Source organism: Leopardus geoffroyi, chromosome B2 (assembly GCF_018350155.1).
Source record: "Leopardus geoffroyi isolate Oge1 chromosome B2, O.geoffroyi_Oge1_pat1.0, whole genome shotgun sequence".
Classification (NCBI taxonomy): domain Eukaryota; kingdom Metazoa; phylum Chordata; class Mammalia; order Carnivora; family Felidae; genus Leopardus; species Leopardus geoffroyi.
This window is the reverse complement of record NC_059332.1, coordinates 93,982,509-94,010,376: the sequence shown is the minus strand read 5'-3', so window position 1 is coordinate 94,010,376 and position 27,868 is coordinate 93,982,509. Positions and strand designations below refer to the sequence as shown.

General features: G+C 36.6%; 1 long non-coding RNA gene across 1 annotated transcript; it reads right to left on the bottom strand.

Moving 5' to 3' along the window:
• Positions 1-1,024: 1,024 nt before the first annotated feature.
• LOC123608780 lies at positions 1,025-8,248 on the bottom strand. The gene is made up of 2 exons (XR_006717435.1): positions 7,859-8,248; positions 1,025-1,412 (listed from the first exon to the last, which is right to left on the bottom strand). It is a non-coding gene; the product is annotated as an uncharacterized LOC123608780 (long non-coding RNA).
• Between the last annotated feature and the right edge of the window lie 19,620 nt (positions 8,249-27,868).

The following is a 27,868-nucleotide window of genomic DNA, read 5'->3' as shown; positions in this document are numbered from 1 at the left end:
AAATAAATGTCTGCCCCACTAGAGGGAGCAGATGGCAATACCTCTCATGGTTACCTCACCCTCGGCTCATTATTTTCTATACAATATATGAAGAAAGAGCCTTCCTGCACAGATCCCTTCTATTTTTTGTTCATTATGCCATGTTAATACAATTCTCTTGAGACCATAATAAAAACCCATAATCATCGAGTACATTCATGATATTTTGCATTAAGCTTACAAAACTTTAAACATAAGGGTTTGGCAAAAATGAAACAATAAAACAAAATATTTAAAAGTGAAACAAGCCAAAACATTCTAACAAGAAAAATAAAACAATTTAAGAATGTGAGTGAATCTGTCTGCTGTTGTACTCATCAGTACTTACCCTGAAGTGAGAAATGAAACCACTGTTCCTTCAGGCAGCTTCAGTTCCCCCAAATGCTTCTCATAATGCTGCCATTGTGATCTTCTGAATGGTATTCTTGTGTTTATAAAAACATTAAAAAAAAACCCTCCATAAAAAGACATGGAGGAAACTTCAACGTATATTTCTAAGTGAAAGAGCCAATCTGAAAAGAGTACAAACTATGATTCCAACTGCATGACATTATGAGGAAGGCAAAACTATGGAGACAGTAAAATGATCGTTGGGGTTAGGGGGAAGGGAGGGATGAAGAGTAGAGCACAGAAGTTTCATAGGGCAGTAAACTAGTCTGTATAATACTATAATAGTGGGTACATGTTATTACACATTTGTCTAAACCATAGAGTATACAACACAAAGAGTGAGCCCTAATGTAAACTAAGGCTCTTGGTGATAATGTGTCAATGTAGGTTCGCCAGTTGTAACAAATGTATCACCCTGGTAAGGAATGTTGATATTGAAGGAGGCTGTGTATGTGGGGGGAGGGGAGGAGGGAGGGGATATGTGGGACATATGTGTCTTCCTCTCAATTTTGTTTGAACCTAAAACTGCTCTAACAATTCAAATCTTAAAAATAGCATGACACATCACAAAGAAAAGACTTGCACCCATGTAATATAAGACTCCACTAAATGTTTCTTTTGACTTTGATATGACTTCAGTTAGTCATAAACTAACTATATTAGTATCATGAATTTGCCTTATCATAGCCTCATAGCGCACCATAGCCTTCCTTATAAGTGAAACTATGTTCTCATTATCTTGAGTTTAGTTTGGCCGGTAAATCTGCCTACTAGCCAAGATTTCTATTTTTCTGCCCCTTTTCTCCCTGCCCCCATCCCCACCGCTGGATCACGGGTCTTGAAATGCATTGTGCTCCATGGGGCCTTTCTGAGCCAAGTTGTGTATTTCACTCTTCTTTCCTAGGTCTTTTCCTCCATTCTTGTTATGTGGAAGCTCCATTACTCATCGGCTTTTCCTTCTCTTTCAATTGTCTTGAGGGTGCCTTGAAACAAAGGGGAAATGAAAAGTCTCATGACTTTATATGTTTTATTTAAGAACTTAGAAATATGAGTATTTAAGGACCATTGTCAAACATTTACAAGTCTGTTTTTGTTTTCATTCAGCTCACCTTAATATCTTGTTACTGTGCCTTTGAACGTGTAAATAAAACATTTGTTTTGGATAATGGTATTTAAAATCAAAGATTATAAATTACCTTCTGGTCATAAATATCAAATCCATAATCAGTAATAAAGCTGTATTCCTTAATTACTTTGCTTTTACCATCTGCCAGGGAATACATTAAAGAATGTAGTAAACAAAAGAGTGAGCTGTAAACCCTGACTGAAATTCTCCTGAAACACCCGCAGGAATGTTGTTCCCTTGCGATAAATGACACTTTGCTTCAGTGGAAGATGTGAGGGAAAGGGAAGGAAAGGAAGCTGTCAGGGAAGATCGAAAGGCAGATGTGTGATTGATACAAGGCAACTCCAACAACTCTCTTAAGCTTCCTTAAATTTTAACTCTTGATTGGACTACATAACACATCAGTATCCTGCTTCTCTGTGCATAATTGCATACCTGTAAAAAGGACATTTACATTATAGTTTGTTGAGTTTTGAAATGGAAGTGCCTTTCCTCAAGTAGTGAGAGGTAAAACTCTGAGCAAAATTTTATGGGCAGTAACCGTTGGGCTTGAAATTTTTCGAAATATATTTTTGAGTCTGAAAATTGTTTTCTATGCTTGGGCAGTACACTGTTTTCCATCAACTTGAGGCACATAGAATGTTCATCTGGGAGGATTTTAGAAATCATCTAGTCCAAGAATTCATTTTATAGATGAGTGGGTTAAAATAAAAATTATGAAAAGTGTAAAGATGAATCTAGGGTACTTGTTTGAAGATTTCATTTGTTGTTTCACATTACTAGAGTTATTAGAAGGGAAGACCAAGCCAAAGAGAAAACACTTGATTTGAAGTGATAGTATTTTGAACTTAAAAAAAAAAATAATGTTTATTTATATTTGAGAGAGAGAGAGAGAGAGAGAGAGAGAGAGAATGCAAGTAGGGGAGGGGCAGAGAGTCAGGGAGACACAGAATCCAAAGAAGGCTCCAGGCTCTGAGCTGTCAGCACAAAGCTTGATGCGAGGCTCAAACCCACAGACCATGAGATCATGACCTGAGCAGAAGTCAGAAGCTTAACTGACTGAGCCACTCAAACACTCCTGAAGTGATAGTATTTTGAATTAAAAAGGGAAAACTTAACAAGACTTTATTCATTTAAATAAAAAGCATGTTATCCATGGTCTAGACTATTGTAATGACATAGACTCTTGCCAACTCTAAGGGAAGAGGTTGGAGCAACTTTCAAAAGAAATGTTTTCTCTTCAGTTTAAATCATTAATCATAGTGATTTCTGAGAAATTGTTATAGTGTGGTTAATAGCATTAAAAATCTGAATTTTATTAACCAGAATTTATATGATAATATTTAAGAAATTTTGGGGTATGGCTAATGAGTCATTCTACCTGCATATTAAACATTTTTAATTTTAGGAATATGCATATTCTAATCTTATGATCAATTTTAAAAATTATATTATAGTGGGGTTAGGGTAATAGTCACAAAATTCCAATTTTTGTATAATTTCATACTCAAAAAATAGCTTAAGTATGACATTCCAATATTGCTTCAGGCTTGTTGAAACTATTTGGATCAATTACAGCTTGTGAAATCTTTCATAATAACTTTGGGAAACTGGAAATTGTGAGGCATTTTATGAATAAATCTCATTGTGAAACTTGAATGTGTGAAGGGTGCATGCTGATACTTAAGATACACACAGTTAGGAAATGGAGAGTCTAATGTGTGTGTCTGTACATATAAATGTGATGAGCTAAAGAATTCCTATAATATAGTCTAAGATACATAAGAAAACCCTGTATTAAATAGAGAGACAGTGGCCCACCATCTCCTGTGTTCAGAGATGAACAAGGGAAAAAAGAGCCATACAAAATATTTTGAGTTTTTCCAGAGTGTAAGAATTTATACAAATAAATGGTCAAAGGACTTGCATAGTTATGAGTAAAACAAATATTTCATTACTTGGAATTCCACAAAAGAAGCAGTGTGTCCGGGTAGTGGAATGGAAAGAAAATAACTTCAAGTGATAGAAGGTTCACATCCTGGCAAAGTCCTAGTTAATCTGTGATAAGGGATGCACTCTTTAAAATGTCTGAGCTTCAGTTTTACATCTTAAGGTGCTAGGTCAGTAATGCATAGAGAGTGCCTAATGTGCAATAGTTGCCAATATGTTTCCTTTCCAAACTTTGGGTGTGAGGGGACTATCTGGCACACTATTGCATAAGAACTTGGGATTCACACTCTGTTAGGTAAATACAAATTTAATAAAGTTGGACACTGCCACACAAAAGTTAGATAAAATAAATGAAGCTGGGAGAGTGGAGGGAGAGGAAGCAAGGACTGTGGTGAGAAGCCATGAGGGAATGAAAGCTAAGGCATCGGCTGACTTATAAAGGTTAGGGACCCAAGGAAAAGCAATTTAGAATAATAAGAGTTGGAAGGAAGAAAAGATAGGTTTAGAAAGAGGTGTTTTGAAAGTGAAGGAAGGGAACATAAAAAGTTTCAAAGGAGAGAGGAAAAGGTTTAAAGTGCTCAACTTATGAATTCAGGCCAGCCGGCCCAATTTTGTTAGCCTTTAACAAGAATCTAATCCTGTCTGAACTAGACAGGACGTTATATTCTAATGGTTAAGGGAGATAGGAAGTGATTTGCCTGTGAATAAATTTTTTTAGTAAGTTATGACTATTTTGTGAGGAATGTTGACTGAGTAGAGGGCTTGTTTTCAATGAGGAATAGTATCTGGGGTTGATTTTGATAATATTCCCTTTCGGTTTTTATTAATTTGTATGTTATTTTGTTTCTGCTGGCCTGTAGTGATTTAAAGGGCAAGATTTACATTTGTGAACTACACAAGAAGCCAAAATATGGTCAGATGATTTACACTTAAATATACCAGGAAGCGTAGGTTAAGGGTACGGGCTAGAGTTACACGCAGCTGGGGTTCAGTCCCTATGCTTCTATTTTTGGGGTTTGGTCAAATTATTTAACAGTTTCAGGCCTGTTTCCTCATCTGTAAAATTAGGTTTTCAACACACCCCATTTCACATGGTCTGTGTGTAAACCAATAAGCACAGATCTCAACATAAATTTGGTGTTTAGATTAGCTTTTAAGATCAAATACTGGGAAGGAAAGGGTGGGTGGATGAAGGAAAGAAAGGAAGCAGAGAGTGAGGGGAGAGAAATAGTCAATTTATTAGACCAAAATGATTTTTGTTGTGTTTTAATTTGAAATTTGTAGATAAGTTATGTACTTCATAACAAGATGGTGTATGCACCAAGTCTTCTATTTCTTAAATGCAATTCCTGCAAGGCAATAGTCAGATAAATATTGAGAGATTTCAGATATGCATGTCTAAAATTTGTAGTGAATATAGAGGTTGGCTATTGTCACATCCCGTTCATCAGCTTCTTTTAAAGGCTTTTAAATCAAATTCATCAGTAAAAGAATTCAAGTAATTTATAACAGCCAGTCGAAATGTCAACTAGAGCCCAAAATTAAGATTTATTTATACGCTGGTGCTAAAGAAATTGAAATATGGTGTCCTTAGAAAGTGTCATTTGGGATGTTAATGTTCTTAATGGTAGATCAGGAATGGATGAAACAGATGTGATGTAAACCTGCCAATTCATCTTTACTTGAAATAGAATTTGAGAGGTTTTAAGTTTTCTCTTTTTGATATACTTTTGCACACTTCATTATTTTTGTTTTTATTTTTGCATTCATGTTTTCATATTTCAGGCAGAGATTCTGGAACCTAAATGTTTATTTACACTATTTGAGGAAAATCCCATTTTGACGCAAATCCAAAGAAGTCACAAAAATTCATATAACCATAAAATATTTCTGCTTCAAAACTTAGCATAAACAAAGGAAAGAGATAAACAACAACCTGGGGGAAAATATTTGCAACTCACATCACACAAAATATGCTAATTTCCTTGATGTATAAGGAACTACTGAAAATCAGGGAGAAAAATGCCAAATATATAATAGAAAAGTAAACCAAGCATAAGATAGTTAACAGAAAAAAATGCAAATGGTTCTTATAAAAAGATGCTCAGCCTCATTAATAAGAGAAATGCTTGTTGAAATTATAATATCCTTTCCCACTTTTCAGATTAGCAAAGGTCAACTTTTTAAAATAAACCACAGTTGGGCAAATTCTAAGGGAAAGACAATTTCATACGATAGTGTAGGCAAAATTGACCTGATTTATAAGAAACATAATTGTAAATAGCAATTAAAATAAAAAATATGCAGCACCTTTGACCTGGCAATGCTCCTCTTTGGTTTTCTTCTGACAGAAGGATCTATTGGCACAAAGGAGAAGTGAACCATTTACAAAGATTCTTACTGCAGGGTTTTTGTGATAGCAAAGGAGTGGACGCACTGAATGTCCCTAATAAAGGACTAATCAAATTATGATAACATTCATATAGTGAACTAGTATTTAGTTGTTAAGAATTGTAAACTGGGGGCGCCTGGGTGGCGCAGTCGGTTAGGCGTCCAACTTCAGCCAGGTCACGATCTCGCGGTCCGTGAGTTCGAGCCCCGCATCAGGCTCTGGGCTGATGGCTCAGAGCCTGGAGCCTGTTTCTGATTCTGTGTCTCCCTCTCTCTCTGCCCCTCCCCCGTTCATGCTCTGTCTCTCTCTGTCCCAAAAATGAATAAACGTTGAAAAAAAAAAAAAGAATTCTAAACTGGGCCTATAGGCACCAATAAGAAAAATGCCCAAGACATACTATATAAAAGATTCAGAACAGAGTGTATGTTGTGCTACCATCGTGTAAAAATATGTCATGTATATGCTTGTGTATGGGGTGCGGGGGATGCATTTTAAGGCCATCCCAGTTTCAGTGATTTGCTAGGGAGACTCTTAGGACTCAGCATACAGTCATATTCATGACAGGAAAAGATACAAAGCAAAGGGAAAAAGGCACATGATATAAAGCCTGGAGGAAAGTTTGTGTAAACTTCATGAGATCTCTCTTCATGGAGTCATGCAAGATACACTACTTCCTTTAGCTACAAATTGTGATAACGTGTGTGAAGTGTAATCTACAAGGAAGCCCAGCAGAGACTCAGTGGCCAGGGTTTTTATTAGAGGCTGGTTACATAGGGCATCCCCTGCGTAGCATGTATCAAAATTCCAGAATCCCAGAAGGAATATGTTGAGCATAAACCACCATGTAAGCACAAACAGCCTAGGCACAGGAAGCCACTTCTATTAGCGAGGGTGTGGTGGGAGCAAATCCAAGTTTCCAAACACCAGGTAATTTCCAGCCTTGTAAGGCATCTGTCTGAGGATAGTAATTGTAGGCTTGCTAAGTCAGCTCTTTTTTGCATAGCTTCTATAAAAATTAATCAGTGATGGTGGTTTCTTCAGAAACAGTAAGTGAATGACTGAAGGCCAGGAAAAGATTTAATGAAGGATGTGCTCTTTAGCATTTAGAATATGCTTTTCTATTCTTTCTATTTTGTCACCAAGGAATGTGCTGCTTCTTTGAGGAGGGAAAAAAAAAAGATAAAAAATTCACTGAGTTACATTCTATTTTAAAATGAAAAATTTCCTCCTTATATGTTTTACTTTGTTTTTCTCAACATATTTAGTTATTTTCATTAACATTTAAAATTTCACTTTATTTAATTTTTAGACTTTAATAGGAAATGAGAGCTCTAAGGCCAGGCAGTCGGCCTTATTTATCAAGCTAAATTGTTGTGTAGGGTAGGTTGGTGCTTCCCAATCTTTCTCATGTCCTGGCACACTTACGGAATGATAGTGTCTCTACAAATGCTGGGACATACACAGAAGGCTACTTGCAGATAAGACAACCGACCGGTGGACCCCAGCCATGCCAGCCAAGCTTTGGGGAGTTCAGCAATAGTGCTCCCACCCCACATTCTTAGAATGAAGAGGCTCTGCTTTTTCCTGAATAAATCTAAGGTAAAACACATCTTCCTCTTGACTTTAAAGATGGTCTCTGGCAAAGGTAAACCATGTCCGTTCAGATTCACCACTCCTAGCTTCCTTATGTTGTCACCATGTTCCCTCTTCACCCAGAAACAGGATTTCTTGCTTTTTCTCCAACCTCTCCTACACTTTCTTACCCATAGTTGTTTTGCTTAGGCTCCTATCATTTCCAGGAATAGCTTTCCCTTTCAAAATCCATCTAACAAATTTATACATTTTTTCAAGATCTAAGTTCAATTCTGTATCCTCTGTAAGTTCTTCCGAGTTGCCCAATTTAGAATTAACTTCTTCCATCTCCAGCTCTATTTGTTTTTACCTCTAATTATAGTACTTACCCTCTCAGAGCTTATCAGTCAGTTCTCCACCTGGGTCACCAGTGGTTCTTAGCCTCCTTTGGGCATTATTACAGTCAGCGAGCTTTTTTAAAACCTGATGCCAGATGCCAGGGTTCAGCCTCCCTGAGATTGTGGTTTTGGTGGTCATGTGAGGTGGGTCCTGTACTTTCTCCAGGAGATTCTAACTTGTATGCAAGACTGAACACGCCTGGTAGAGCTTCGCATTTTCAAGCAAACTGCCCCTGTTATTTTAGTCATTTGTTTGAATGCTTTAATCATCCAATTCATTTGCATGAGACGATTTAGGACTGGCCATTTTAGAGAGATTGGTCACTGTTTTGGATAAGTGATACTTAAGTCTTGCTTTCTAAAAATAATACATCATTAGCAATTTTTGGTTTATATAATCTGGGAGGAGAAAGATTCTTATCTAACTATTTGCTTTGGCAGCTAAGCGTGAATCTATTTCAACTTATTTATGTGTCAGTTTATTTATATTCAAGCTTTTATTTATGGTGGGAAAGACACAACCATAGCTTACAATAATTAAATTGGAATTTCATTTGTCAGAGGACTGTTTCTATCCTTTCTAATTTATTAGGATTACAAAAGTGGAAATTTTGAAAAGTGTACCTTTTACATTTAGATTGTAAATATTAGCTTGTAAAAATCTCCACTGTATTATAAGAATAAGGAATTTTTTAAAGTTGTGTTATGAAAACTTTTATATGTAAGAAGGTCAATGAATTGTGGTGGCTTTGTATTGTATCAGCTTAATTTCCCAGAATTCCTGATTTTTGAAAAGTAGACATGAAGCATGAGCTGTAATGTTTATGCTCTAAGTTTATAGAGGGTGCCAAGCATGCTGTTGCTGCACCGGCAGCTCACTCTGTGGGAGTGGGGCAGAACCCAGACTGGCCCTTTCCCCAGCTCCTGCTAGACCTCCTGTTTCAGCTTCTCTATCTCTGGCCAAGGCCATGGGCAGTTCTTCCATAAATGGCTGCCAGCTTTTCCTGCAGGTTACCTAAGACAGTGAGGCTGGAGCTGCTGTGAGACAAATGGGGTTCTAGTTTCATCCTTGTATCTTCCAGTTTGTTCTGGTTCCTGTCCACACCCAGCTTTCTTTCCCAGATGCCCATGTGGCTGACCCATAGGACTTCAGGCTCAACCCTAGACACAGTTGCCAACAATGCACATAGATTGTGCCCTTAGATCCCACAGGTACAAAGGTCTCTTTCCCTTCTCTTTCACTCGGGGTGCTTCTGCATCTTTGATTGAACCCTGATGGATATAACATAAACATTTATATTCTCACCATCTGGATTTAGTAATTACAAATATTTTGCCATGTTTACTTTTTCTCTTTCCCCAGCTATCTTTTTAGGGGGAGAAGGAGCCTGGACATTTTGAGAGTAAGCTTTAGAAATCATGATATTTTGGGGCTCCTGGGTGGCTCAGTCGGTTGAGCAACTGACTTCGGCTCAGGTCATGATCTCACGGTTTGTGAGTTTGAGCCCCGCATCAAGCTATAGGCTGACAGCTGTGAGCCTGGAGCCTGCTTCTGATTCTGTGTCTCCCTCTCTCTCTGTCCCTCCCCCATTCATGCTCTGTATCTCTCTGTCTCAGAAATAAATAGACATTAAAAAAAATTTTTTTAAAAAGAAATGACATTTTGTGCCTAAATATTTAGCATGCATTTTGTATAAATGGCACTAATTGTGTAACCACAATATTATTATCACACTTATGAAATAATTACAAATCCCTCAAATCTTCTAGTCTCCAGACTATAGACTAATTTCTTGGTATCTCAGCATATCTTATACTTGCTTTCTCTAACCAATAAAATTTTCCATCAGAGATTACATTTGCATTTGGTTATGCCTCCCTTCATCTCTTTTAATCTAGAATAGTCCTCCAAATTTTTATTTCCCCAGTGGCCTTAGCTTTTTGGGAAAAAATGTAAATGGAATTCCATATTCTGAATTTTCCTCTTATTTTGTCATGGAGTTCTATTCCTTATATTTTTATACATTGAAAATTAGGCCTATGACTTGATTCAATCTAGGCTAAACATTTTATGCAACAATATTTCAAAGGCAAAGCCATGATTTTCTTTTGTATTACATAGAAAACACCTGATGTCAGGTAATCCCTAATTATTACTGATGCTATATTTAACCACTGGAAGGGAGTAATCACTAGACCAGTCTTTGTTGGAGTAGATTTTTCCTCTTTGTAATTAGCGAGTTATCTGTGGTTTGATGCTTTTTTACCTTGTGAATATCCTATACATTTTACCTAATAGTTTTTGTATCAGTTGACGATCTTTCCCTGGTTCAGTTACTTTATTGGGTGCCACAAAATAGTGCTTTTTCTAATTTTGTCATTACTCCAATATTTATTTATTTTCAATCTGTTAAAAAGTCTTTCCCTTATTAAGAGATTTATGATTATTATAAAACTACCTTTTTGTCATTATTAGGAATTTGCCTAACAGCAAATAATAGTGGTCAGTTAAAAAATTGTGTCTTTAATTAGCTTGCCCCTCATGTATAATATTAGATGGACCGTGTGTTAAATTTGTGAATAAAGCAAGAATAGATTTTTAAAGTGATGCCCAGGTAGATGAGTATTTCACATGAAGACTAAGCCTTAAAGAATGATTTATTGGACAGTTTGGGTTGGTAAAAACATTATTGTATAAAATTCCAATAAGAGTCTAAACTATAGTTTCTTTGAATATTTTAAGTCTATTGTAATAGCCCTAGAGAGACATACTGTAAAGCTATTATGTTCTTTATTGATTGATTTCCGGATTATCTAAAGACAGTTTTAAAATGGATAGGACTTAGCACATACAGAATGATTATAGAATATTTATTTTGAGGGATTCTTGAATTTGAGTGAGGTCCTTTTATCAGGAGAAATACATCAGCGTGACTATCATGAAGTCTATTAGGTTTATCACACCAAGCAATATCACTTGGTCCTTTTGATAGAAGGACATGGGACAAAAGAGCACAGTTAGGGATGTCTTTCATATTTTGACCTGATGGAATCTTAAGCAAATCAATGAGATTTTTCTTCTTATTTTTCTAATCATTGGGGCAAGTTAATTTAAAACATATCCTAATAAAATTAATATTAATCTATGAATTATAAGTTATCCTACATTATAACTGCTTATAAAATACTTAAGAATCAATGCATATTTTTGAGTCTTATAGAAAATTTTAGGGTTATTTGCTTATTTTCCAAAATTAAACCTGAGGAGGGATTTTTTTAAAAACAGTAATGGTAGGGGCGCCTGGGTGGCTCAGTCCGTTAAGCATCTGACTTCAGCTCAGGTCATGATCTCGCAGTGAGTTCGAGCCCCATGTCAGTCTCTGTGCTGACAGCTCAGAGCCTGGAACTGCTTCTGATTCTGTGTCTCCCTCTCTCTCTGCCTCTCCCCTGCTCGTGCTCTTGTTTCTTTCTCTCTCTCTCAAAAGTAAATAAACATTAAAACAATTTTAAAAAACAATAATGGTAATGATGTTTTAAGGAGAATTATAACAATAAATATAATATACATATATCCCTGAATTTGATACATAAAACAAATATGTGGATACATTGGTCCTAAGAGTTTTAGTCTATAAATATCCAGATTTTTTTTTATAACCTGGGATTCCACTGATGCAAAAATGGAATTTACGGTAAAAAAGTGATAGATACAGAAGAATGAGATATAGTTGTTGGGACTGGTCCCTTGGAGCCAAAAAGTGTATGACTCTCAAAAGCCGATACTTCAAAGTAGACTGCCTATTCAACATGGGTTGTTAGAGATATGATTGTGATATATTGGACCTCTAAACAGCACCACTTCTGGGTATGAGCCTTAAATTGTTCCACAAATCTTGGAATTGAAAAAACCCAAAGACAATAAAGTAAAAATGGAACTCTAAAAAACTTTAGTGAAAGTTACAAGACAAATGATCCTATGGTGAAATCTAAACTACTTATGTCATAGCAGGACTACACCCATGCTCAGCACACACAAAGATAATTTATTCTGAAAATGAGCTCAAAGACAACAAATTATAAGCAGTATAGAGAAGATTAATGAAGATTAAAGGAGATTAATGCTATGAGAGTGCCAAAAGATAAGAAAATTATACTCTAGGAACCTAAAAAATGAGGAGAAATCAAAATGAGTATGTTTAGATTGCTAAAGAAGTAAAAATAATAGAATTGATAGAACAATAATAAACATGAAAATAATCCTGCAGAAGTAAAAGTAATAAAACAGTATTTTATACATTAAAAATATACTCAGTGAAATTTTAAACTGAATAGATGGATTAAACACAGACTAGATATAGTAAACGAAAAAAAATAATGAATTTCCAGATATATTTGAAGAAATCACTCAGAGTCAGCACAGAGAAATATGGAGGTGTAAAATCCAACAAAGAAATTAAAAGACAAAGAGAAAAAAATTCCATAATATGTCTAATAGGAACTCAAGAAATAAAAATAAAGGGATAGTAAAATAAAATATTCATAGCTATCAAGGCTTGTAATTTTCTGGAACTCCAGAAAGACAAATATTATCATTTAAATAGGTGTGTATAACCACCTAGAACATGTGGTCATTCATTTTTCTGCTGGTGGCTCAGTTGGTTAAGTGTCTGACTTCAGCTCAGGTCATGATCTCACCACTCATGAGTCTGAGCCCAGCATGGGGCTCTGTGCTGGGCCTGGAGCCTCTTCAGATGATGTGTCTCCATCTCTCTCTGCCCTCCCCGGTGCACTCTCTGTCTCTGTCTTTGTCTCTCTCTCTGTCTCTGTCTCTCTCTCTCTCTCAAAAATAAACAAACATTAAAAAAATAAAATTCCTTAACAAGACATATGGTCAGATCCCTAGTCTATCTCCTTTGACCTTTATTATCGTTCCCAGCCTCATTATACATCATATAGTTAATCCACAATGAGTTTCTTTTCTTTATCCCTTTCCCATTATGTGTGACTCTGAATTGAGTAGAATTCCCATCTTGCATCCCATGCTACCTCCCTTGTCATCTGCCAGGTCAGGCTTTACTGCTTTCCCTTTGACGTTAATTTTAGACATAATTTCCTCCAGACTCTCTATCCCTGTAGCCCCCAAGCAGAGTAAGTGTTCCTCTTCCCTGTTTATTTTAACCTCTGCCAATTTATGGTTGGAAGGTAAATATTTCAGTTTAAAATTTAAGAGAATGGGTGGGATAAGGAAAAATATCTACCTTTTGAGATCTCTAAGTAGATAATTAAATGGAGTCTGAAGAATCTTCCTGGAGTTTAGGAGATCAATGAACTGTTAAAGTATTGAATAAATGATGTACACAGGACATTAGTACCACCTAGAATTATGTCAAGGAGAAGATGACTCTGATTGAGTGCTGAAGTCCTTGATAAAAACTGTGAAGTAGATGGTGGTGACAAGGAAGAGGAAAAGGGTGGTATCTATAGATAGAACCATCAGAGATATTTTTTTCTGGAAGTGAAATATTAATGATGTGAAAGTAATAATTATGAGGAAGAGACAGTTGATTATTCCTTCTCACTAAAACCTCAATATGGTATTTGTGCTGTGTCAAAATGAGCAGTCCTGCTCTAAAGTCAGGTATAACTGAAATGGCATATTAGATAGTTCTGAAAAAGATAACAGTAGCAAATATATTTATTTGTAAATTAGGTGACATTAATCAAATTATGCTCTATTTCCCTGGAAGCTATAAATTAATTGATGACAATCCAAATATTTTTCATATCATGGGGTTGATAGGGGTTTGGTAATAGTCAATAGATTAACTGGGAACTGAGAAATTCTAAATCCTGAAGGAAAAGTGTTGGCACATTTTCCCTCAGGGTATAGCAAGTGTTTTTTTTTAATTTGGTGAACCCAGAGTCTCTTATTATTTGTGAAACAAAAGTCAGTCTAAATCATTGGACCTTTGGTTAGTCTTCCTTTGAAAGGAGCTTAAAAACATTTAGTCTTACCAAAGAGTAATTTAAAACTTTGACCATTTTTTATTCTATATCTGAATAGAGAGGTGGTGAGAGACAGACACTTATATCAGGTAGCTTGGAAGGAAGACATACATAATATTCAGATGGGATCAGTTCTAGTGGTGAGTATCAGTGAACCTGCCAGCCTGCTGAGTCTAAAGTAATTGTTGCTTGCCTAAGGCTTTCCTGGTTCTTTGGGTGATAGATATTGACAGGCAGAAAGAGGCTTGTAAAGAATTTCCTTTCTGATTTATAGATATCCCACATGGTGCCTGTGTTTTTCTGTGTGTGTTTCATGGGGGTGATGTATTTCTACTTCAGAGCCTGCTTACCTTATGTTCACTATTGTGTCACTCTCTCCCCAAAGATCAATGTGTCTCAAGCACTGAGAGAACTGATGCTTTGCTTTGAGTTGGCTGCTCATAAACGATCCCTCAGTCAAAGCAGAGCACAAATGAGAGCTTTCCGGAGTCCGTGGATAAGCAATGTCTATGGGGACAAGAATCCTCAAAATCTACTTTAACAAATGACAGAGGAGAACTGAAGTGGGGATTAATACAGAGAACTCTTCTACAATAAAACCTCCTTTCTCTCTTTAGGTACTGACACAATTTGAGCAAAACACAGATTTCATCTTTTTCCATTAAATATTCAGCAGAAAATCCCACTAGTTATACATATGAATATTTTAATGAAACCCAAGTTATCTGATTTTAAAGGTGATATTTTAAAGGTGATATTTTGGTGATATCACCAAACTGAATATACTACAGTATGTTTGCTCAGCCAAAGTAGGATTTTAAGAATTAGAAGAAGCAAGATACAAGGGATGGGAGGAGTGAAAAATCAGTAGTGCACTTAGGATCTGGTTCCTGGAATGAATAAGTTTTTAAAAACTCTCAACATTGACTGATAGGACATTGACCAGATAAGATAAGGTGATATACATATTCCATCTCATATAGAGTGTCAAAATGGGAAATGATCCACTGTTCTTTCACTAATGTTATTGAAGTTTCTTTTTCATACTGAGATTACAAAGAAAATTCAATCTAGAGTTCAAAGAATTTAGTCTATTTGGAGATATAGACACGTCTAAACAACATCTTCTTAATCATTTGGGGGAAAACTATGGTCACATGTTTATAATTTTTCCTAAGTAATTACGCAAGTCTCCACATGTCTTTTCTGATTTTGCGAGCATCCTGGAATTGATGTAGGCCAAGGGGATATGTCTAAACTTTGGAATCTGATTACCTTTCTTTGGTTGCTTAAGTGCAATGTCATTGTTAAGTTCCTTCAAAGTCTGATGGATCCATATCCTGATGATACCTTACTTTTAAGAGTGCAGTTGGTTCATCCTCAATCTCAGCCTGTTTCCCAACTGACTGGGTCAATACTGTGTGCTCTTGGAATTGGCCTTTCCCCCCCTGAATTGCTTGTTTGTTGTGCTGAGCCTTGGTCATAAGCATAGACTCCTTCCCTCTTGGTTATTTCTGTGGGGATTTTGCAGTCCTTTCCTAGCAGCAGTATTTAATGAGGATCATCTTATCTAGCTATATTTTCTTAATTGACAATCTCCTGGAGAAGTAAGTGATTGAGATCTCAGGCACTTCTCTCACAATAGGCCTCTTTGTTCCTTTTAAAGATTTTCTTATTTGCTTCCCCATGAATAATCATGATTATGGAAGCACACCAAAATCACAGGGAAGGGCAGCTTTCAATGACTGTATTACTCTCTTCGCTCATGTGATGGGTGTTTCCCACTTTCCTTGTATTTGCACTGAAATAGAATGTTCCTACAATGATAAAATTTACTTTTAAGTGATTTTTCTGCCCCTGCTTGTGGATATAGAAGTTGACATGTTGTTTTTTTGTTTTTGTTTTGTTTTGTTTTGTTTGAAATCACATTTGTTCAGTGCTGGGGAGCAAGGTAATTTCTCGAGATGATAATTTTTATTTTGTTCTCAATGCTTTTTATGCACATATCTCAGGAAGGTGTCCTGGCCTTTTTGTGGCCACTTTTCCCTATTGGCTTTGATTTAGCTAATTAATAGGTATATATTCGAATGTCCTAGAAAAGATGAAAATATCAAGTTTAATATTAAGTTTTAAGGTCAGACTTGAGTGAAAGTGAAATACGTGAAGAATCTCTAAGACTAAGAGAAAGGATGAAATGGCATAAGTGATGGTATACTAGGGTTGGGAATCCATCTACAGTAGACACCTGGCCCACTTACTGGCCCCAGGTAACTAGATGGGGTATTTCTCCTTAAGTTGGAGATATCAAACGCTAACCATCCCAGAATTACAAGTCTGACCTGAGATTGACCTGGAAACCCCAGAGCTGCCCCCTTGCAGCAAAAATCCAGCTTTGACAATGGGTTTATTGGCAGAGATAAGCATGGTGTGAAGGCTATAGAACATCTTCACAAATGACGTGGACATTGTAAGATTCCAAACCCTCATTTATAGCCCTGAGAAAAATCTCAGTAATGATCAAGAATGAATGTCCCACTAGCTTGGCCAAAGATGGACTTGAAGCAATTTTAACCTCATTAAAAAAATAATAATGGATTTTTTTTTGCATCTATATATTATGCAATTAAAACCATACTTTTTATTAGTTGAAGATAAACATTTTCCAATGGGACTTTCACAAAAGAGTTAATAGTTGAGATGAATCTTGATGGTTAAATAAAATTTCACTAAATAGAGAAGAGAGTGTAGAGGTTTCAAGGAAGAGGATTTATTCTAAGGAAAGGTATGAAGACATGACATCTTGAAGCAGTTTAGAAAATAATACATGATCCAGGGTAGTCCTGTAGGTTGTAAGAAGGTTGTATAGACACTAGAAGGCAGGTGGAGTTTCTTTGGGAGAGACTTAGAATGCCTTTATCTAAAGACAGCAGCATTTTTAAGTTGGTGAGTCATATGCTTCATTCATATATTCATTATTAATTGATTAAAAATTTATTAAGTATCAAAAAATGTACAGAGTACTTAATCTGTGGCATGCACTATTCTAGGGTCTTGGGTCAAGAGTAAACAACAGAAATAAAGTTCCTGCATTCTGAAGAAGAAAGAAGACTACAGAAATATCATCAGATAGTGAAACTTGGATGATGTGATAGGTTCTAAATTGTAAAATAAAGTGGGGCAAGGTCATGGGGAATAATGAGAGGTGTTTTATTAGCTAGGAGGGCAAAAGAAGCATCTCTGGAGAGAAATGAAGGAGAAAACTGTAAGAATATTTGATTCAAGAGCAGTTCAATCAGAGGGAGCAGCAAGTGCAAAGATCCGGAGGTAGGAGTGAGTTTGATTTCTCCAGGTAAGTTGCGGATACTGGAAGATGACAGCAGAGAGAAAGCCAAGCGACAATACTGCAGAGGTTTTAGACCATGAAAGAGTGCTGAATTCTATTTAAAGTGTGCTGGAAAATACTGGAGGACTTTAAGCAAGGCTGTGCCCACAAGAGGTTTACACTTTAAGGAATAATCCTGTCTACTTCAAGGAGAGCTGACTGTAGGAATATAAAGATAGAAGCAGGGAAATCAGTTAGGATTCCATTGAGTAGTCCATGCCAAAGAGGAGGTAGCATTGGGGTAGAGATAAGGCACAGGGATAGGTTGGGGGCCAGAAGGGAAAGTACTTATTTAATAATACTACCAAATATAGTTTATTTTATAGTCTATCTCTACAGGCAATGGGGAGCCAGTTGGCCCAAGAGAACAATAAAGTAAACACTGGTGGCCTTTTACTAGAGTATTTTCACACAGCATTAATCTCTGTAAGCTGAGGAGTCCCACCTGGGGATGTGGAGACAGTGATACTAACTGCTGTGCATGCATGCTTCCTTTGACCAAAAGAAAACTGATGCGACATCCTATTTGTCTCAGGCACTACTACACTGATCAAGGTGTATTCAATTTCTGCTGTGGAAAATGCAGAGTAACATCTTTTCTCCTGGTCTTTGCCACCCTTGAGTAGCTGTTTTTGTTTTTGTTAAGTTTTTATTTAAAAAAATTTTAACATTTATTTATTTTTGAGAGAGACAGAGCATGAATGGGGGAGTGGCAGAGAGAGAGGGAGACACAGAATCTGAAGCAGGCCCAAGGCTCTGAGCTGTCAGCACAGAACCCAATGCAAACCCATGAGCCATGAGATCATGACCTGAGCCAAAGTCAGATGCTTAACCGACTGAGGCACCCAGGTACCCCTAAAGTTTTTATTTTAATCACCCAGTGCTCATCACAACAAGTGCACTCCTTAATCCCCATAACCTATTTCACCATTCCCCCACCCACATCCCCTCTGGTAACTACCAGTTTGTTCTCTATAGTTAGAAGTCTGTTTCTTGGTTTGTGTCTTTCTCTTTTTTCCCCAATGCTCGTTTGTTTTGTTTATTAAATTCCACATATGAGTGAAATCATGTGGTATAGGTCTTACTCTGACTGACTTATTTCACTTAACATTATACTCTCTAGCTCCATCCATATCGTTGCAAATTGCAAGATTTCATACTTTTTATGGGTGAATAATACACGATTGTGTAAGTATGTATAACATCTTCTTTATCCGTTCATCAATCTATGGATACTTGGACTACTTCCATATGTTGGCTATTGTAAATAATGCTGCTTTATAGAAACCTGTTGTTTCTTGAATTTTTGATTTTAGCCATTCTCATAGGTATGAGGTGGTATCTCATTGCAGTTTTGATTTACATTTCCCTGATGAGTGGTGATGAGCATCTTTTCATATGTCTGTTGGCCATCTGTGTGTCTTTGGAGAAATGTTCATATCTTCTGTCCATTTTTAATTGGATTATTTGGTTTTTGGGTGTTGAGTTGTATCAATGCTTCTTGGTGTTCAAAGCACATTTTGAAATCTGTAACTTGAAGTTCAATGTTCTATCTCTCTATATTTATAAGTCTTGAAATATCTACTCAGAGTCCATTAAAATTTTTGCAGGCTCTCACCTGCCTCTTCTAGAATGATCAGGTACATCTAGGACAAATGCAGTATCCAAGTTCATTTCACTGACTTGCCTTTTTCTTCCATATCTTCCCTTGTAGTTCTTTACTACCTTGTTATCCCCCTAAAAGGAATAAGAACTATAAAAGTATGGTCTGTTCAAAATGCAAGATGGCATTTTGAAATGAATTTTATTTGCTCTTCTAGAGAAGGAAACATAAATAAATCATAAGCCATTTCCCCTTATAATTTTCACAGATGCATGATACAAGATATAATGTCTTTGTTTCAAGTTGTACCTTTAAGTGTATAAATAGATTATTACTGAGGCCAAAAAAAAAAATCCTTGGACACCAACAATTTTCTCCAGGCTTTGTTTTCTGTATTATTTCTAAGTAACCTTGCATGTGTCAGAGAGGTTTTAGTGGATCTCAGGGACGATCCTACAGTGTAAGTATGTTTTCTCCAAGTAGGTTATAGAAATAACACCCACTCTTACTTTGGAATTTAACTCAGATTTTCAGTTAAATCAAACTTAGTATATTAAAAGTAAGTAATGGAAAGAAGTCTTGAAAAATCATCTATTGCTAAATTTATACTTGTTTGTATCTTCAGAAGTTCACTCTTTAAATGTAGTTTATATTCAGTAGTAATGAGTAGCATTGGTTTATATTATTTTTGTGGTGAAATAAATAATGTTTTAAAATTTATCAGTGGAAGACTTCTGTAACTCTGTCTCAGTTAGGGTATGATTGTATAGAGACATATCTGCCATATATTGCTTCTTCTATTTCTGTATTTACATTTGCGACTTATTTCAGTCCCACTGTGTTTTACCAACAAATTAGAACAAAACCATTCATGACAAAACAGGAGCCAAAATAATCTAAGGAAAAATTATATACTTCCCCATATTCAATTGGCCTGCAACAAGCACTCTATCTGGCTGAGCTTGACGTTGTAAGGAAAGATTCTATTTTTGACATTTATTCCTCCTGGAGAGTCACTTCATATAAGTCCACAAAATATTAAGGGCTTAATATTTTCTAAACTTGTTTTTCCTTCAGAATAAGTAAAACATTTGGCAGGTTTATTGAACTGTTGATACAGCATGATGCCTCAGGGAAACTAAAATCTTTGACTGCACGAAAGTGCTTAAAAATAATGACAGTTCACATCCTTAATCAGAACTGGGAATGCATATCAGGTAAGAATGATGGGAAACAATCATAAGAATATTGGAGAATGAATGACTTTGAGAAATAGGAGTTAAAACTAGCCAAACACAGATAAAATATTGATATTTAACTATTTAATTTCTGAATAAAACTATTTCTCCTAATGTATCCTTCCTAATTTGTGAGCAAAAGGAACTGAATAAGTATTTTAAATTTCTATTTTTTTTATGTTTATACTTAAATTTCCTCAGAAGAGTTAAAAGTGGACTTAATGTTTATTAATCTTCAATGATTTGGTGGTTTTTATAGCCTTCAAACCAAAGGTGGTTTCTTCAGCCTTAGGTTGCAAAATTAACGTTCATGAATGATATTACGGGATATTTATAGACACAGTACCTGACTCATGAGTTACTGTATTACCAAAAATTCATTTGTAAATCAACTGTTTGCAGTTCAGAGCTAATTTTAGGTCAAATTATAAGTTCTCCTATATTTCCTGTAGATATTTTCTTTGTATTGAAATATACTAATTTAAATGTCAGATTTTTTTTCCTGGAAAATGAGCTAGTTGATGCCACTGATCAATCACTTTTCTTGTTCATTCTTTAAGGATGCCATTTATAGCTTCAGTTGGTGCTCAATAAAAGATGAATAAATCAACTAAAAATAAGTTATGTTTGTAGGCAGGCCATAATATTCTATGATAATGCTCTAAATACTGATAGCACTAGACTGATGTCTTGGTCTAGAAAGCACAAAATTCTGCAAAGAGGAGAAAGAAGAGGAAAAATGTAATATAAAATTACTATAATTAATATGAGGAAACTCTCTGCTACTTTCCTTAGAATGAGGCCGGTATAAAATATTATCTTGAGCTGATCAAAAAGGATCTAAATAATATAACAGAAAGTGAATTTAGAATAATAGTCATAAAATTAATCGCTGGGCTTGAAAACAGTATAGAGGACAGCAGAGAATCTCTTGCTACAGAGATCAAGGGACTAAGGAACAGTCACGAGGAGCTGAAAAACGCTTTAAATGAAATGCAAAACAAAATGGAAACCACCACGGCTCGGATTGAAGAGGCAGAGGAGAGAATAGGTGAACTAGAAGATAAAGTTATGGAAAAAGAGGAAGCTGAGAAAAAGAGAGATAAAAAAATCCAGGAGTATGAGGGGAAAATTAGAGAACTAAGTGATACACTAAAAAGAAATAATATACGCATAATTGGTATCCCAGAGGAGGAAGAGAGAGGGAAAGGTGCTGAAGGGGTACTTGAAGAAATTATAGCTGAGAACTTCCCTGAACTGGGGAAGGAAAAAGGCATTGAAATCCAAGAGGCACAGAGAACTCCCTTCAGACGTAACTTGAATCGATCTTCTGCACGACATATCATAGTGAAACTGGCAAAATACAAGGATAAAGAGAAAATTCTGAAAGCAGCAAGGGGTAAACGTGCCCTCACATATAAAGGGAGACCTATAAGACTCGTGACGGATCTCTCTTTTGAAACTTGGCAGGCCAGAAAGAATTGGCACGAGATTTTCAGTGTGCTAGACAGAAAAAATATGCAGCCAAGAATCCTTTATCCAGCAAGTCTGTCATTTAGAATAGAAGGAGAGATAAAGGTCTTCCCAAACAAAAACTGAAGGAATTTGTCACCACTAAACCAGCCCTACAAGAGATCCTAAGGGGGACCCTGTGAGACAAAGTACCAGAGACAACACTACAAGCATAAAACATACAGACATCACAATGACTCTAAACCCGTATCTTTCTATAATAACACTGAATGTAAATGGATTAAATGCGCCAACCAAAAGACATAGGGTATCAGAATGGATAAAAAAAACAAGACCCATCTATTTGCTGTCTACAAGAGACTCATTTTAGACCTGAGTACACCTTTAGATTGAGAGTGAGGGGATGGAGAACTATTTATCATGCTACTGGAAGCCAAAAGAAAGCTGGAATAGCCATACTTATATCAGACAAACTAGACTTTAAATTAAAGGCTGTAACAAGAGATGAAGAAGGACATTATATAATAGTTACAGGGTCTATTCATCAGGAAGAGCTAACAATTATAAATGTCTATACGCCGAATACCAGAGCCCCCAAATATATAAAACAACTACTCATAAACATAAGCAACCTTATTGATAAGAATGTGGTAATTGCAGGGGACTTTAACACCCCACTTACAGAAATGGATAGATCATCTAGACACACGGTCAATAAAGAAACAAGGGCCCTGAATGAGACATTGGATCAGATGGACTTGACAGATATATTTAGAACTCTGCATCCCAAAGCAACAGAATATACTTTCTTCTCGAGTGCACATGGAACATTCTCCAAGATAGATCATATACTGGGTCACAAAACAGCCCTTCATAAGTTTACAAGAATTGAAATTATACCATGCATACTTTCAGACCACAATGCTATGAAGCTTGAAATCAACCACAGGAAAAAGTCTGGAAAACCTCCAAAAGCATGGAGGTTAAAGAACACCCGACTAACGAATGAGTGGGTCAACCAGGCAATTAGAGAAGAAATTAAAAAATATATGGAAACAAACGAAAATGAAAATACAACAATCCAAATGCTTTGGGACGCAGCGAAGGCAGTCCTGAGAGGAAAATACATTGCAATCCAGGCCTATCTGAAGAAACAAGAAAAATCCCAAATACAAAATCTAACAGCACACCTAAAGGAAATAGAAGCAGAACAGCAAAGACACCCCAAACCCAGCAGAAGAAGAGAAATAATAAAGATCAGAGCAGAAATAATCAATATAGAGTCTAAAAAAACTGTAGAGCAGATCAACGAAACCAAGCGTTGGTTTTTTGAAAAAATAAACAAAATTGACAAACCTCTAGCCAGGCTTCTCAAAAAGAAAAGGGAGATGACCCAAATAGATAAAATCATGAATGAAAATGGAATTATTACAACCAATCCCTCAGAGATACAAACAATTATCAGGGAATACTATGAAAAATTATATGCCAACAAACTGGACAACCTGGAAGAAATGGACAAATTCCTGAACACCCACACTCTTCCAAAACTCAATCAGGAGGAAATAGAAAGCTTGAACAGACCCATAACCAGCGAAGAAATTGAATCGGTTATCAAAAATCTCCCAACAAATAAGAGTCCAGGACCAGATGGCTTCCCAGGGGAGTTCTACCAGACGTTTAAAGCAGAGATAATACCTATCCTTCTCAAGCTATTCCAAGAAATAGAAAGGGAAGGAAAACTTCCAGACTCATTCTATGAAGCCAGTATTACTTTGATCCCTAAACCAGGCAGAGACCCAGTAAAAAAAGAGAACTACCGGCCAATATCCCTGATGAATATGGATGCAAAAATTCTCAATAAGATACTAGCAAATCGAATTCAACGGCATATAAAAAGAATTATTCACCATGATCAAGTGGGATTCATTCCTGGGATGCAGGGCTGGTTCAACATTCACAAATCAATCAACGTGATACATCACATTAACAAAAAAAAAGAGAAGAACCATATGATCCTGTCAATCGATGCAGAAAAGGCCTTTGACAAAATCCAGCATCCTTTCTTAATAACAACCCTTGAGAAAGTCGGGATAAAAGGAACATACTTAAAGATCATAAAAGCCATTTATGAAAAGCCCACAGCTAACATCATCCTCAACGGGGAAAAACTAAGAGCTTTTTCCCTGAGATCAGGAACACGACAGGGATGCCCACTCTCACCGCTGTTGTTTAACATAGTGCTGGAAGTTCTAGCATCAGCAATCAGACAACAAAAGGAAATCAAAGGCATCAAAATTGGCAAAGATGAAGTCAAGCTTTCGCTTTTTGCAGATGACATGATATTATACATGGAAAATCCGATAGACTCCACCAGGAGTCTGCTAGAACTGATACATGAATTTAGCAAAGTTGCAGGATACAAAATCAATGTACAGAAATCAGTTGCATTCTTATACACTAACAATGAAGCAACAGAAAGACAAATAAAAAAACTGATCCCATTCACAATTGCACCAAGAAGCATAAAATACCTAGGAATAAATCTAACCAAAGATGTAAAGGATCTGTATGCTGAAAACTATAGAAAGCTTATGAAGGAAATTGAAGAAGATTTAAAGAAATGGAAAGACATTCCCTGCTCATGGATTGGAAAAATAAATATTGTCAAAATGTCAATACTACCCAAAGCTATCTACACATTCAAGGCAATCCCAATCAAAATTGCACCAGCATTCTTCTCGAAACTAGAACAAGCAATCCTAAAATTCATATGGAACCACAAAAGGCCCCGAATAGCCAAAGGAATTTTGAAGAAGAAGACCAAAGCAGGAGGCATCACAATCCCAGACTTTAGCCTCTACTACAAAGCTGTCATCATCAAGACAGCATGGTATTGGCACAAAAACAGACACATAGACCAATGGAATAGAATAGAAACCCCAGAACTAGACCCACAAACGTATGGCCGACTCATCTTTGACAAAGCAGGAAAGAATATCCAATGGAAAAAAGACAGTCTCTTTAACAAATGGTGCTGGGAGAACTGGACAGCAACATGCAGAAGAATGAAACTAGAGCACTTTCTTACACCATTCACAAAAATAAACTCAAAATGGATAAAGGACTTGAATGTGAGACGGGAAACCATCAAAACACTAGAGGAGAAAGCAGGAAAAGACCTCTCTGACCTCAGCCGCAGCAATTTCTTACTTGACACATCCCCAAAGGCAAGGGAATTAAAAGCAAAAATGAACTATTGGGACCTTATGAAGACATAAAGCTTCTTCACAGCAAAGGAAACAATCAACAAAACTAAAAGGCAACCAACGGAATGGGAAAAGATATTTGCAAATGACATATCGGACAAAGGGCTAGTATCCAAAATCTATAAAGAGCTCACCAAACTCCACACCCGAAAAACAAATAACCCAGTGAAGAAATGGGCAGAAAACATGAATAGACACTTCTCTAAAGAAGACATCCGGATGGCCAACAGGCACATGAAAAGATGTTCAGCATCGCTCCTTATCAGGGAAATACAAATCAAAACCACACTCAGGTATCACCTCACGCCAGTCAGAGTGGCCAAAATGAACAAATCAGGAGACTATAGATGCTGGAGAGGATGTGGAGAAACGGGAACCCTCTTGCACTGTTGGTGGGAATGCAAATTGGTGCAGCCGCTCTGGAAAGCAGTGTGGAGGTTCCTCAGAAAATTAAAAATAGACCTACCCTATGACCCAGCAATAGCACTGCTAGGAATTTATCCAAGGGATACAGGAGTACTGATGCATAGGGGCACTTGTACCCCAATGTTCACAGCAGTACTCTCAACAATAGCCAAATTATGGAAAGAGCCTAAATGTCCATCAACTGATGAATGGATAAAGAAATTTTGGTTTATATACACAATGGAATACTACGTGGCAATGAGAAAAAATGAAATATGGCCTTTTGTAGCAACGTGGATGGAACTGGAGAGTGTGATGCTAAGTGAAATAAGCCATACAGAGAAAGACAGATACCATATGGTTTCACTCTTATCTGGATCCTGAAAAACTTAACAGGAACCCATGGGGGAGGGGGAGGAAAAAAGAAAAAAAAAAAAAGAAAAAAAAAAAAGAGGTTAGAGTGGGAGAGAGCCAAAGCATAAGAGACTGTTAAAAACTGAGAACAAACTGAGGGTTGATGGGGGGTGGGAGGGAGGAGAGGGTGGGCGATGGGTATTGAGGAGGGCACCTTTTGGGATGAGCACTGTGTGTTGTATGGAAACCAATTTGACAATAAATTTCATATAATAAAAAAAATAAACAAAACAAAAGGTGAATTAGAAAAAATAAAAAATAAATAAAATATTATCTTGATACTAATACTATATCTGATACTAATATTTGTAATCAAGAAAAAGAAATTGACCCAAATCTCCTCCTTGCCTCAACTCTGTAGATGGCTGCCATATCTATTCTTATCCCAGCAGAAGTCTGGGGTTTTATTCTCTAGAGAGTTTTCTTAACTGCAGGATGCCAGGCATATGCCGTAACCCTAGCCCCTACTCTCTAATCCCAACTCTCTGGAGAGGTCTCTGAACTACAGGATACCAGGCACATGTGGCCCTAATCCTAACCCTATATAAGGGGGGGGGGAGATGGAATATTAGCCATAAAAAAGAATGAAATTTGCCATTTGCGACAGCATGGATGGAGCTATAGAGTATTAAGCTAAGTGAAATAAGTCAGAGAAAGACAAATACCTTATGCTTTCACTCATATGTGAAATTTAAGAAACAAAACAAATTAGCAAAGTTGAGGGGGGAGAGAGAAACAAACCAAGAAACAGGACTCTTAACTATAGACAACAAACTGATGGTTACCAGAGGGGAGGTGGCAGGGGGATGGGTGAAACAGGTGATGGGGATTAAGGAGGGCACTTATGATGAGCACTGGATGAAGTATGGAAGTGTTGAATCACTATATTGTACACCTGAAACTAATATTAGACTGTATGTTAGCTGGAATATAAATAAAAACTTTAAAAAAATGTTTATTTTGAGAGACAGAGAGTGTGCATGCAGGCTGGGGAGAGGCAGAGAGAGAGAGGGAGAGAGAGAATCCCAAGCAGACTCCACTCTGCCAGCGAGGAGCCCTATGAGGGGCTTGAACTCATGAATCGTGAGATCATGACCTGAGCCAAAATCAAGAATCCAATGCTTAACTGACTGAGCCACCCAGGCACCCCTAAACAAAACTTTTATAAAAGAAGAGAAATAAAAGACAGCCAAATTAGAAAGGAAGAAGTAAAAAAAAAAACCCTGCTACTATTTGTAGATTATATGATGCAAAAACCTACGTAGAAAACCCTAATGACCTTCACCAAAAGAACTGTTAGAACTAATAAGTGAATTCAGTAGAGTTGCAGGATATACAATCAACATGCAGAAATCTGTTGCATTTCTATACAAAGAAACCCATCTCATTTGCAATACCTAGGACTAAATTTAACCAAGAAATTAAAGACCTGCACACTGAAAACCATAAAACATTGATGAAAGAAATTGAAGCACAATTAAGTGGAAAGATATCCCATGCTCAGGGATTGACAGAATTAATATTGTTAACATTTCCATACTATCCAAAACAATCTACAGATTCAGTGTAATTCCTATCAAAATTCCAATGGCATTTTTCATAGAACCAAAATAAACAATTCTATATTGTATGGAGCCACAAAAGACACCAAATATCCAAAGCAATCTTGAGAAATGAGAACAGAGCTAGAAGCATCTGGATAGATGATCTGGAAGATCTGAATAGGCATTTTTCCAAAGATGTATAGATGGCCAATGGGTACATGAACGATGCTCAGTAAGTTTCACTAATCATCAGGGAAATGCAAATTGAAACAAGAATGAGCTATCACCTGACCTGTTAGAATGGCTATTATCACAAAGATAAGAAATAATAAGTGCTGGTGAGAATGTGGAGGAAAGGAAACCCTTGTGCACTGTTGGTGGGAATGCAAACTGGTGAAGCCACAGTGTAAAACAGTGTGGAGTTTCCTTAAAAACTTAAACATAGAACTGCCATATGATCCGGCAATTCTACCTCTGGGTATTTGTCTGAAAAAAAATGGAAACACTAATTTGAAAAGATATATGTACCCCTGTGTTCCATGCAATATTATTTACAGGAGTCAAGATACAGAAACAACCTAAGTGTTCATTAATGGATGAATGGATGAAGAAAATGTGGTATAACCCCACACCTCTCAGAATGGTTAAAATCAACAACATGGGAAAC